The following is a 12,536-nucleotide window of genomic DNA, read 5'->3' as shown; positions in this document are numbered from 1 at the left end:
AGGCTCCGCACCCGACCCTTCTCAGTCTGCTAAATGTAAAGAGGGTCCCGGCTACACGACAGGGCTCCCTGGGGTGTCTTCAGCACAGAAGAGGCCAAGAACCCCTCACCTAAATAAACTGGCCCAATCTCTAGACGTGCAGAGCAGGCAAACTCCCCACTCAAGTTCACAGGAGCTGAGGGCAATTAGCACCTTGGACAAGCAGGCCAGTGGTAGTCCGGAGCCTGCCTTCAGGCACTAAAGTTTGAATATTTTACCAAAAGGCTCCGTGATGTTCATAGAGCCCCTTTTGAGGCTGGGTCAGCTTCTCTTTAGGAGCATTTCTATGCCCTATGATGGGGGGAAGGGGATCTTTTTCTTTTTCAAACTGAATCAGGATTCAAGACAAAAATGTTTAAGTTACACTGGGAAAACATGTAGTGATCTAGGCAGCCCTGATTATAAACATGACCATGTGCCAAAACTGAGATCCGCCCTCTAGTGGTCACACGAACACCGAGCCCAGCTGCTTATTTCACTCCCAGTCCTACTAGGCAGCATTTTGTGATCAAGGCAAAACTGTGGAACAGCATAGGACACACTGGCTCAGGGCCTAGAGGAGACGTTCGCCTGTCTGATGGCTCGGCATGGGTTTGACTCTCTTCGCACCGATGGGAACCATACACACAATTCCCTGCATATCACTAATAATCATTGTAGTGCTTTTCACTTCTAAGCCACTTCTTAGTTGAGAATTTCAAAATCTGACCACAAAAACCATCCAATGAATCATGGATCATTATTATGATTAGTTCCACTGTAGTAGTGCTTAGAGATCCCAGTCACGCCCAAAGCAAGACTCTGCAAGTACATCACAAAACGACAGACGCTGCCCTAAGAACTCACCTGCTGAATCAGAGTTAAGGTGGTTGTGACGAAATGTGCACTGACAGAGTGATGTAGTGTGGTAGTTTAGACTAGCCCTGAGTCTGTCACCCTGGGCCTTGTGGGGGCCTTCCCACCCAGCCGTTTTCATGTGGTAGCACTTTGCACTGTCTTTGCACTGGTGTAAATGGCATACAAGGGGCAGACCCCGGTCTGCATTTCTGCTCAGCTTGTTCAAAGGGTTAGAAGGTAAGTTTGGGACAGAACACAAAAGATCAGCATCTCCTCCTCTCAGACATGCTGCTCCCTTCCTGCCTTACGCCAGCGGGAGCAAGAGGAGACTGAGCCCAAAGGGTCACAGCAGATACGGATCTGAGTGAAGATGCTGGGACCCAGAACACAATTTGCTGGGCATTCGGTGTGCCAGCTCCTTGCTCAACACTGTCCCTAAAGGCCCCATGTACAGAATAAATCACAACGCACTGGTTCATATGAGCACGTGGCTAAACCAGGCTGAATGACACAGACAGGCCGCAGGTTCCACCTCTCCTGACGGGTCAGACATTTACTATGAATTATCCATGAGCCCATATGAATCCCAGGCTCTTTTCACCAGCCTCATTTGTCATGGGAAATTAAATCCATACTGTCAGGTAGGTGAAATATCACAAAGCTGGATGGGTATTTTCTGAGAGCTGTGTCCTGCCTCCTGGCCTGGGGGAGGGTGGGAGGCCCTAAAGGCACTGGCTCTGCCGCGCACAGGAGAAGGCTGCAGAGGGGGAGCGGAGCACAGCAGAGCAAGGGTGCTGGGATGGCTCATGGCCAGTGCGAATGAGGGAGCGAAGAACCATTGGGCAAAGCAGCCCTAGAGAAGCCTTCGGCAATGCAGCAGCTGCTCTGGTCCCCATGCTGTGGGTGAGTTGGGGGGGAGGGTTCCCACCTTCCGTGGAATCCACCAAGCCAAATCTGTTCATGTCAGCGGGCCAGGATCGGGCTCTTACAGAGCCAGCCTCCTTCATTGTGCTTCCTGGGGTACGTGTGGGTAGGTGGGGAGAGAGGGTATCAAGTGAGACAAGCCGCCATGCCTACCCACTGACTCCATGGGTGCTCCAGAGCCAATTAATTCCTCCCCCTCCCTCCTAGCGCCTCCCTCCCATCACAGTCAGCTGTTCAGCCACATGCAGGAGGAGCTGGAGGGGCGAGGCAGAGTGGGAGTGGGAAGAGGTGGGCCTGGAGCGGGGGTCAAGCACCCCCCAGGAACAGAGGAAGTTGGCATCTACACGCCAGGCTGCCGAGCATAGTGCATCCCAGAGGGATGTTTTTCATTCTGGGCACCTGCACGGGATAGCAGCTCACACAGCTTCCAGCAGGATTTTACACAGGCGCGAATTGAGGGGCCCAATCCTGTGAAATGCTGAGCACCCTTGTCTCCTCTGGACTTTGCCGGACCCACAGGACCAGGCCCTTTAGAGAGATATAAATATGGGGCCCAATTGTGCTGTCACATCCTTTTTTCACCTAGCTAACGCTAGTGATTCGGATCAATTGACACGTGCAGGAGGAGAAACAGACTAGTGGAGCCCCCTTGCAGGGTAACTGGGGCTCATTAATATTGAAGCAGCCTTGAAAAAACAAAACAGACCCCTGTGTACTAGCATGCAGCCACTGGCTTTACATGGCACGCCCAGCGTTAGTGTCATTGTGGAAGAAAATGCATCAGATCCTCACCGACTCCATGGAACTCTGTGGAGTTATGGCTGATTTCCACTAGCTGAGTGTCTAGCCCAGTGAGTCTGAACAGAATGTAGAGTCCTGGGTTGTGCCGTCTCTGAGCAGTGGGATACGGATGACATAATGTCTGCATTGCATGGATCCACATACACAGAGCAAGCTTCACTGACACGGGTTTTACCCGTTTGACTCCATTGACTCGCGCCAGCAGCATGACTCAGGCCCACTAATTCTCACTGGAACTGAGTGAAGGTCTCTGGCCCAGGAATGCACCAGGGAAAAGCTGCACATAATGAAAGAATCCAGGGCGGGCAGTGCTGGAGGAATGTGAGCAGCACATCGCCCTTCTTTTGACTTAAGTGACTTTAATTGCACAGTTCTTCTTCTGAGCTAATGAACAAAGACAGACAGGGACCCTTGCTAAGGGCAAAGCAAATTCCAAAATTTCCAGGCCAGGAGAAAGGGGCCTTTGGGATGTTGCTCATAGTGCACGGGCGTGCAGGCACCCCCTCCCTCCCTCCCTCCCTCCCTGTGTTGTCAATTGTTGTCCGTGTGTGTGTGTGTGTGTGTGTGTGTGTGTGTGTGTGTGTGTGTGTGTGTGTGTGTGTTCTCACCACCAACCTCCACCCCTTCCCTAACATCCCTCCCCCTTTAGTCATTCACAAAGGCCTCGGGGGGAATGCTAAAGTGGGGGCTGGGAGGGTTCTGGACACACCATTCACTTGCCTCTCTCAGCCTTTAAGCCACTTTGTGGCCACAGCACAATTAGATTACTTAATGCTTTAATTGACTTATATGGCATTTGTGCTTCCACTCTGGATATCAAACTTACACAAGAGGATTTAAATGGCAGCTTTGCATGGCTTTATCTGACATCCTCTCTGCATTTACTTGCCATTATTAAAGCGCCACCGATAGGTAAACGGTCAGACAGAGACAGCAAAGGCAGCCCGCGGGAAAAGGACCCTTTTTTAATGAACACAAAAGACGAGTGCTTTCCAATAAACTTCCTTTCTTGCAGCTGATTTTTTCCAAGCAGAACACTAATATGGTTGGAGGAGGGAGAAAACCATCCCCCTTTGATCGGGAGCACAAGGCAGCAGGAAGCAATTAAAAAGAAAAAGTGAATTTCAGGAGGAAGCATAAGACTTGGAGGGACAAGGAGGACGTTTTTAAAAGACAGAACAAAAGTACCAGGCCCTTGAGCATTATCGTTTAATCACAGTAACCCATTAACCAGGATTGCGCAGGGCTGGGTCCCAGGGAGATCCAGCCAACGGCTCAAGATGCACCATCGAGGGAGCACTGCCGCAGAGATATCAAATAATAGGAGCCACATTAGCGGCGCTGCCTCCATTGTGACTCTGGTTATTACTTATTAGCGGTGCTGCGGTGAGGCCGAGGAGCCCGAGTCACAGACCAGGACCCTGCTGTGCTGGGCATGGTACAGACAGAAAAAGCCACCTCCTGCCCCACAGACCTTACAACAGCGCATTGTGCGCTGAGCACTCTGCACTCCTGAACTCATCGTTCATAATACTGAGCCGATCAGTTTAAGTGGTATTTTTCTCTCTTGCGTCCATCCACTTATTTAACGTAGAGAAATGTGGATCTGGCAATTTTTCAAGTTTATATCCAGAAGACTTCTAGTATCTGCCCCCTCCCGAGTAAAATTATTAGATATAGCTGATTTGGGGTTACAAGGACAATAGTGCAGCAGCATCCACACTGGCCAATCCCTGCATGTCCAGGGAGTCAAAGGGGTTGGTTTTATAGAAGCACAGAGAAAAAAATAATTTTTATGAGCCCGATCCTGGAGTTGCTCCATGCCTGGAACTGACTGATTTCCCAGGAATTCCTCAGACACAGGGTGGCTGCAAGATCGGGATCTATTGCATAGGTGGTTTTCCAAGCACAAAGTGGATCTGATTTTCCCAGAGCATCTTTTCAACTGCACACACCCAATATCTGCACACACAAAGAGGACTGCCTGGTTCTATTATAATTACTTGCCCTGTGCTAGTGCACGGACCAGAACTCCTTTGTGCTAGGCATTGTAGACGTGCAGAACAAAGTTTCTGCAGGCAAACTTCCGAGGCTCTGAAATTTGGCTGGTGTCAGAACTATTGTCATCATGAAGTGTATTTATACCGAGTATCGATGTGAAGAGTAACACAAAACACAATTACAAAAAACACAAAGGGAAAAATGCCTCCATACGATCCGTTTTAATGTGTGGTTCGAAAGGCATTTGGAAAAAGCAAAAACTAAAACCAAAACACATGCCCTTAAAAATAAGAAAAGAGAGGGAGGGAGGGAGTGGGGGACAGAGCTGGCAGGCACAGAAGTTGTCATGGGTTTGAAATGTAACGTGAATAAGCTTTCAGAGCAGGACAGATGTTTCAATGCTCCCCTTCGGCAGTGTGAGAAAATTACTGTCCAGTGACCAAATGGCATGTCAGTTTCCCACCCTCCCTGCTTCTCCATTATCTAAAGCACAAGACAAAAGGAGGGAGGGGGCTGGGCAAAGGAGAATCTTATTGTTCCCGGGTGCACTAATTATGGAAATCTTGTTAATCTATTCAGCAGCAACGCTGGACTGGGCTTTTGTCAGGGGGCCTTTTAACTGTGCACAACTAGGGTGCACAGCAGAGTGTCCAACTGTTCAGTGTTTGAGGTGGTGAGCGCTCTGTCCCCCCACAACACCCCTTTTACTGCTCCAGCCCTCTGTGTCCAAACGGAAAAATCCCAGGCGAGTTATTTCACAAACAGCCACGAGGCTTTACGCACTCTGTCCAGCCCAAGCAACAACTGGCCATGGTGGAAGCCCACAATGCAGACACATGCACTGCAAACACCTCAGACAATGTAATAACCCCCTGTATGCCCAGCCTGGGTTTTTACGTACACACACAACATGAATATTTGTGCACACACACAACACACAGCTCCACACACTAGTACACTGCACAGAATCTGTATGCACACCCTAGACCAACACCCACGGTGGCCCAGATCCTCGTCCAGGTGTAAACTGACGTAGATCCATGGACGTTAATCACACTGACTGAGGATCTGGCCCGACTGATGCTTAGGGGCATGAGAGGCTGCGTACTGCTACGAGCAATCCAACGTCCAGTGACTGGATCTGCAGAGCACGGTCAGCTCCAGGCACAGCTCCCTCAAACTGAAACCTGGAGCCGCTGGGGATTGGCTCCCCCATGGACATGCTGAGAGCCGCGTTTCTACTGAAGACGAATGAGTGACATTAGAGGAGGAGGGGGAAGGGAGCGAACTCTGGGGAAGATGAAAGGGGGAAATGGAAAGCAGGCAACGCTGATTACCCAACAGCAGAGGCATGAGGGATTATATTCCACAAGGCGGGTGAGACCGAGAGCAACACGCACACAAAACAACAATAGTAATAAAACGTGGCCTACACGGGTCTCAGAAAGGCTTTGCAAACAATGAATGAAACCTCACAACGGCCCCATGGAAGAGCTACAGGGAGATCAGTTTGCCCACCTCTGAAAACAGCCCCTCCCTGGAGAAACAGGATGAAATCAGCGGGGCCACTAGGGTTAACACTCTGCCCTGACTAAGAAATGGTGCCGTGGGATCTTCAATGGCCAGGAGTGACCATGTCCTCAGCCTGGAAGATGCAGCGACCCAGCAGCCCTCAGGAGCATGGTGAGGAACTAGTTTGGTGCAGACTCCAAAGGCAGAGATGGGGGGAAATACAATAGCAACCCCCTCAAGCTGAGAATATGCAGAATGATAGGATCTGAATCCAATCTGCATCTGGCTGAGCAGTGGGGTAGGGCGAGGAGGGGGCACACGAGCCACTTTAAAGATTACCCAGGAATGAGATACAAAAGGGGACTCAGATGCCCGGCCTGGCCCGGTGTGCGTGCACCTCAGATGATCTCCCTTTAGTTACCACCCCTCACCTCTTGGCAAAACCAGTCCAGCTCCAGGAAAACCTGCCCACCACTCCCTCTAGCGTTTGTGGGGAGGAAAAAAACACCACTTCTCTGCTGGAACGCAACACCCTGGCCATGGGAGAAGAGAAATCTCCAGTCCCTAACACAGTGTACAGCCCTGCAAATCAGGCAGCAGGATAAATAATCAGCACCCCAGATGGAGGTTCATGAGACTAATCGCTATCAACTAGGGCAAGCAGAGCTCCCGCTTCACGGCATCAGTTGGTTTATGGCATTACAAAGGGGCAGGGCAGATATTCTCTTTCCCAGGTCACATCTTGCTGTGAGGCAAGATGCCAGACGCCCTGGCCCATTGGTGTAATCTGGGCTGGCAAATGGCATGTTTATAGGATTGCAGAATCACTAGCACCATACAGGATGTCAGAAACAGGAAGAGCTCAGCTGAAGTTTGGGGCAATTAACATGTAAATGTTAGACCCAAACAGTACCCAGAAAATGAACACGGCACCAGACGATTTAACACACACACACACCACCCCAGCGCTGGACAATCCAGAGCTGGGATCAGGTCACGCCCATCCTGTGATGCGCTGGTGGGACAGCAAAATTTGTGCAGCAAGTTACATAACCTTTAGTTTCTTCCTGCTCCCCAAAAGCAAATCGATGAGCAGCATTTCTTTACCGTGGTAACAAACCCTGGGTCTTTGGCTTTCCCTCGACGGGGCACATGCACGCTAGACACGGATCTGTTCCAGATTTTCTCATCACCACGGTATCTAAGATCCCAGACCAGCTGCCTAGCAAAGCACCCACAAAATGTGATGCAGTTGGCCACCCATGTGAAAGAAATTCAAATGGATGTAAAAGCGTCTACACAGTTAGGCTTGTGCAAACTCTAAGAGCTTGTCTACGTAGCAAGTTACTGTGCAGCAAGTCAGGGTGTGAATCTACAATGCAGTTATGTGCCAGGTAAACAAGCCCTTGGTACCGCAGTCCTACCAGTGCTGCTTGTTGTGGTGACATCCAACATAAGCCCCATTTTATACCAGTACAGCACGTCCACACTAGGTGTTTGCACTGGTTTAGCTATACTGCCAAGTCTTGTGGCAGCTGCATCAGGGTAATTCTCCAGCAGTGAGCAGAGCCTCTGCCCTGTGATCTGTTACAATGCCTGAGCGCTCTGCTCTCCTGTGGCGACTGAGGTCTAAAAGCACTTTACACACATGGATGCACTAACCTTCACAACGCCCCTCTGGGGCAGGTTGGTATTAGAAACCTCATTCCCGAGCTGGGGAAATGACTCACCCAAGGTCACCCAACTAGTGGGTGGCATCATTAAACCCTAGACGAAGTTTAAAAAATGGATACGTTTCCAGCACCATTGAAAAAAAAAAAAAACTCACTCACACTCTGGGCCTGATTCTGCTCTCACTCATGCTGGTGTAAATCAGGAGTTATTGGCACTAAGCCCACCAGAGATATACCTGAGCAAATGGGAGCAGAATTTTTAATTATGCAGGGAATTCTGTAGAAAGGGCAAAGCTTTCTGTCTGTGCCAGTGTGTTAAAAGGAAATGTTTTCCATCAATATCTCCCCTGCAGCTATAAGCCAACAGGTGGCTGGGATGTGCAGAAGCCATGTTTTTTCATCCTAACGCCCTAATATTCTTCAGGTTTGTTTTAAAAAATAAAGTTCCGTGTTTAATGGCCACTTATCCATAACTGCAAGTATGAAAACTGCACCACAGCCTTCTTCTACCTCCCCTACAACGTGGAGCTGTATCTTCAAAGTTTCATCTCGGCACTCAGCTTTGCCTCTCCACAAGCACTACAGCATACAGCCTCCTCCACCATCACCCAGAAGATAAAGAAAATAAAGATAAACCTGTTAAAACATACACACTCCTCAGTATTCTGCAGACATGGTGTCAGTGCCTCTGATGGTGTTAATCAACGTAACTCCACTGAAGTCACGGCAGCTTTTCTGATTTATACCAACAGAGCATCTGGCTCCAAAACAGATGTGGAAGTATTGGAGGTGAACAGAGCAGAGTTCTTTTATTTTTATATGTGGCCATCAGTTGTATCTGACAACATTATGTTTCACGAGACCACTCCCAAATATATTTGGGCAGACTGTATGTCAGTTACTGTTCAAATGCAGCTGGTTGAAAACAAAACAAAAAACCCACCCTTACTGTATTCTTATCATTAAAACTATGAATACTTTAAAAAACAATTGCAAAAGGACTGGAGAGGTTAGATGTTCAACCAAAAACACAAACAATAACAAATCCAAGTCACAGGAGCTGATTTTTTGCAATCTGGTCTGTTGCTGTGAAATGAACTCCAAGGTTTACAATACTGGATATCGAGGTACAAATTTGGCCTGTTCACCAAATCCATCAGGGAGCTGCTTCCCTTTGTCTCCTGCATTGTCCACCCCCTCCTAAGTGATGTTGACAAAAGGAAAGGATGGTTTTCCAATCAAAGCAGGGTCAATGTACATATGTTAAAAGGATTTAGGCTAACTCCAATCACCCCCCCAAGGAGCCGCCACTGCCCAGAACTGGGCTCCCTCGGTGAGCCGAGGGCTCTGTAGTGTCCACTCTGCCCACTCATATATCAAGTGCAGAGCAGCTGGACATCACTACAAAATGGAGACTGACCAATAGGCCATTTCCCATCTGTGCCATTTCAGTATCCGTCCAGCAAATGAAAAATTAATATGTATCCATTCGGACTGGCGGCAGCTGAGCAGCACCCATCTGTCAGGCTGAGACCAGATAATCTTAGCTAAATGTAACTCAGAGAGAGCGAGAGATCATGCAGAACCGAGGATGGGGCCTCATCTGGACATCCATAGGACTAGAAGCTATTGGTGATTAAACACAGAGGTTGTTAATAAAGCAATAAGGAAATAATAAATAATGAATTTTAGGAATGTTGCTCTAAGCTCCAGAATTTTAAACTAGACTGAGAGGTGGGAAAAAATCCCCCCAAAAGCCCAGAAGTGAATAAAAAATGTGAGAAATCAGGTGTCAGTGTCACCAGCTCTTGTGATGTTTGGCATATTTCTTAGCACTCCATCTTCTGGACTCAAGTGATTGTGAGAATTCCAGCTTTCCTTTGAACTTTTAAAAATAAACTTTCTAGCCGTCCTGGTGGTGGGGCAAGGCTTAAGGTCACAAACCCTTGCACTTCAACAACCAGGATGCAAATAAAAACCACCTCAAAATTATTAGTAGTTTGTAAAATCTCATGATTTTGAAGCCTGCCTTGTGATTTTTAGACGCTTGGGGGTTAGCAGTGCAGAGGTGTCATGAATCACCTGTTTTCCTTTGTTTGTACCTCAAACTGATGTGGAACTCACACGAATGGAGGCAGGCGTGGCTTCACTGGAAGCCTGACGCATGCAGCCCAGGACGGATTAGCCCTTCGGAGCAGTTAGAAGTAAATCTGTAGCCCCTGTCAGGTGAGTTTTAAAAGAATGCTACCAGCACTTGCGCCATTGGTGCTGCTCACTCACTTCGCAACATTTCATTGGCCAACGAGAGGAGACTTCTAAGTTAATGTACACTACCGCGTGAGTATGAAACCAGTGCAATTCCATCAACTGAAATGGAGTTAACTCCAGATTTACACCAGTGCAAATGAGGATAAATCAGATCCACGGAGATTTACTGGTCTCTCATTTATACTGGTGTAAATCAGAAGTAATTCCACCGTAAGCAAGACTCAAAACAGACCTGCTGTTTCCCATCACTTGCCATTTCTTGATTCTCCTGCACAAGCCCAATGCTGCAGAGTTTGGGATCTCAACCATACAGGAAACACAAAGGACCAGGTCCTCAGCTAGTGTGAATGAAACTGCAGCCATTTACACCAGTTGAGGATCTGGTTCCAAACTGCAAGGCCCCAATCCTTTACTCAGGTATAACTGCATTGTCAACGTTGTTACAGAAACATAAAACTAGTCTAATACACTGGAGAAGCAGACCCTGATATTGGTTCTAACACAGCGAGTCCCTGTACTGCAGCTTTGCAAAATTCCACTTACCTGAGGCATATAATGGCTTTCTTGGGGAGCGTTCTGGTGGAAGCCAGGCAAGCAGACTGTGTCTGGGCTGACAAATTTTCAGCATGACATTGCAAGGTTCTCTTAAATATTATTAAAAGAGGAAGGTTGACCAGGCCAGGTTACTAGAGGGTCACAATGCCCTCCTCCCGCTACTCAATGCACACTTTTCAGACATGCAAGGTCTCGTGAATTACAGATTTCTCTCATACCGCACTCCCCACTCCCAGGGCATGCAACAGTTTCTTATTCGGCTGTTGTTCTGACTCCTTTTTATTTTCCAGCAGAAAGTTTGCAAACTCTGCAGTTTTCAGCCTCGAACCCCAGGTAATCCAGCTGGGTGGGGCTGGAGTGGCTCGGCTGACAAGAAGCCATACAAAAAAGTCTGAAATGGGTGGCTTGGGTGGAAATACCCCTCAAGAAAGCACCAGATCAAGTCTGGGAGACGCACTGCCCTCAAGTTTCCACACATGGTTATTTATAAGCAGGCTTTGGAGAGTTCTAAAAATCAGAAATATCAAAGAAAAGTAGCCCAATTCAGATGGAAACGGGTCCCAGCAGGTTCACACAGACACCAAGACTTACAGCTGTCCCAGATCACGCTAGAGCCAGAACCAGCACGGGGGATGTGGCGACCAGGCAGACTGTGGAGGGCACAGAGCGGCGTGTTAGGAACTCGACACCCACCCTTGTGCAGATGGATCAGGCCCAGCTAAGCTCCCATGGATGCCTTATTTTAAAAGCACCTGGGGACAGGTAGCCGGGGCAGCTTTGGCACCTCCTGTCCTGGGAGACGAATGAAAAGGTGGAGGGTAGCTGGTAATGCTGAACACTGCGGCTAGCCTGCTTTAAGACCGAGGCTGCTGAATATTGCAGTCCCCCAGATCAGCTCACGACGGCTATGCGCATGCATGTGCCTCTGAGGGCAGGATCTGGCCGGAGCAGGAAACCAGTTTCTGGAGGCCTTGTCTGCACAGAGCTTTTTCTTGGTACTGTGCTTCAGTGGCACCCACTGTGGCTGCCGCTGAAGCCTTTGACAGTACAGCGTTTCACGGCACAGTTCAAGGAGGCAGTCCATGCGTGCGACGCCACACAACCAGGCAGCGCGGGGGCAGCCGACGCAGCTGTGCTCCAGATTCTCTAGGAGCCACACATACGAAGGACAATACCAGGCTCTAGACTCACTGTCCCCAGCCCGCTCCACTGCTCGTGCAGCAGGCAAACTGCCTGAAGGGAGCAGCTGGGGATTTCCAGTGCCTAGCGGAAACCCTGAGTGGTGTTAGGCTGGCACTGCCAGATCTGTGCCACTCACTTGGCTGCCCTCCCAGCCCTACCAGCGTAGGGCACGGCTGGAAAGATGGTGGAATGGCTCATAAAATCATAGAATATCAGGGTTGGAAGAGACCTCAGGAGGTATCTAGTCCCACCCCTTGCTCAAAGCAGGACTAATCCACAGACAGTTTTTTACCCCAGATCCCTAAGTGGCCACCTCAAGGATTGAACTCACAGCCCTAGGTTTAGCAGGCCAATGCTCAAACCACTGAGCTATACCTCCCCCCATTACTGAATGCAGAGCAGGTTTCCCAGGCTGGCCCAGTAGCTCAGTATGTGTCCATGCCCTGTTCCCAGTAGGGTACGGGCACCTTCTCCACCCCCATGTGCCTTGCACTCTGCTCCTGGCTGGCAGCTCTGCTTCAGGAGCTATCTGCCAGCAGATCCCTGTCCAGTCTCCCCAAAGGACTGGGGGCTGGGCTCACCCTCCTCTCGATTCACCCACGTCTCTTGGTGCCACCAGGAGTTACTCTGCAGCACATGGGACGGGGACTCCACTGCAGGTGGCTCTAGTATGGGGAAACCACAGAAACCTGAGGAACGGGTGGGAGGAATCTCAGAATATTAGTAGCTCTCAGATCCCAGCTA

The 12,536-nt window shown here is 49.3% G+C and overlaps 1 protein-coding gene across 1 annotated transcript in view; it reads right to left on the bottom strand.

Moving 5' to 3' along the window:
* The window catches only part of FIGNL2 (fidgetin like 2), a 44,452-nt gene that overhangs the window by 2,388 nt on the left and 29,528 nt on the right, over positions 1–12,536 (bottom strand). The window lies entirely within an intron of this gene.

This window comes from Gopherus evgoodei, chromosome 3 (assembly GCF_007399415.2).
Source record: "Gopherus evgoodei ecotype Sinaloan lineage chromosome 3, rGopEvg1_v1.p, whole genome shotgun sequence".
Taxonomy (NCBI): domain Eukaryota; kingdom Metazoa; phylum Chordata; order Testudines; family Testudinidae; genus Gopherus; species Gopherus evgoodei.
The sequence above is the reverse complement of the archived record's forward strand: the minus strand, read 5'-3'. Positions and strand labels throughout refer to the sequence as shown.